The following is a 1,685-nucleotide window of genomic DNA, read 5'->3' as shown; positions in this document are numbered from 1 at the left end:
ATGCATATGAGTGTGGTGTGTGTGTGTGTATGCAAGTATGTATATATATATATATATATATATGTGTGTGTGCATGCATGTATGTGTTTGTTTAAGTATCTGTTCAAACGCTGTTGTGTCTAGGGTTTTAGGGTTTGTTACCTGCTTCGGCGTTCTTTCCATACGGCCCAGCAGCGGCACTGAGTGCACCACCTAACGTCACCGAACCACCGCAGTACGCCTTAACCGCAGCATCTGTGTTTAAGATCTGAGAGAGAAGGTGTACAAGTCACATGCAACTATTTAATACTACACATGTATGAGAGAGAGAGTCTTACGGACACACACACACATTATTTAATAGATACACACACACATTATTTAAATACTACACATGAAAGAGAGACCTATGTACACACATACACACACTTTATTTAATACTACAGATATATACATACACATACATTATTAAATACTACAGAAGAGAGACATACCTATGTTAAATACTACAGATGAGAGACAGACCTATGTACATACATACACACATACATCCTCGCCCATATGAAAGACAGGGTATGAAAGGACAAATGGTCGAGAGTCAGTTCACCACTCAAGATACGAAGTAAGTATGTATACATACATATGCCTTCGCTTTATACAGATGCCTCTAGGGCGAAGGTATAGGTTAAGCACAGTAGGATATACGTACCAGTAGTATATCCGATACTTCAATAAATAAAATACGACATACATACGTACCAGTAGAATATCCGACATTTGAATAAATAAAATACGACATACATACGTACCAGTAGAATATCCGACACTTGGCCACCGATCTGAGCGCCCCATCCGCCGCCCACCATCTCAATACCCGCAGGCGCACCCCACGCACCCGTTTTATGATTATAGGCAATCACAATACCTGTCAGATATCAGACAAAAATAAAACCAAACGTCAGACGAATAACCCAACCGACATAAACCGACCATTTGACATAAACCAACTGACATAAACCAACCGACATAAACCGACCATTTGACATAAACCAACTGACATAAACTGACCATTTGACATAAACCAACTAACAAATACAACATGGTGCGGATTATGGGCCAGTAAGAATTCCAATCTCCTTCATTCACTTTTAGGGTTTTAGGGTTTTAGGGGGTTTGAAACCTTTTCATTTGCTGCAAATATAAGAATCGGTCAGACAGCAAACGAATACGGCAATGAATGGAACGGCACATTCGTTGCTGTCGTTTTAATGTCATACGATGACTAAAACCCTAAACCCTAAAACAGGTGAGACAATGAGTGACAATACACTCTGTGCGAACAGACGCAACCAACCCACTCAACAGACATCAGACATTTAAATACAACACACAACCACACTAAGGTCATACGTGATAGCAAGAATCAGAATGCCCAGAAAGCAGCTATTCTATGCAACACCTCACACAGCCACGCAGACTACGGCAACAGACGTACAATACATGGTATACCATAGACACACAGGAAACGATCAAGTATAAGAAGCATGTGCACACACACAATCACCACTCCACACACACACAATCACCACACCACATATACACAATCACAACACACACGCAATCACAACACCACACACACACAATCACAACACCACACACACAATCACAACACAACAAACACACAATCACAACACAAACACACACAA

The sequence above is a fragment of the Sphaeroforma arctica genome, assembly GCF_001186125.1.
Source record: "Sphaeroforma arctica JP610 unplaced genomic scaffold supercont1.835, whole genome shotgun sequence".
In the NCBI taxonomy this organism is placed as follows: domain Eukaryota; class Ichthyosporea; order Ichthyophonida; genus Sphaeroforma; species Sphaeroforma arctica.
The sequence above is the reverse complement of the archived record's forward strand: the minus strand, read 5'-3'. Positions refer to the sequence as shown.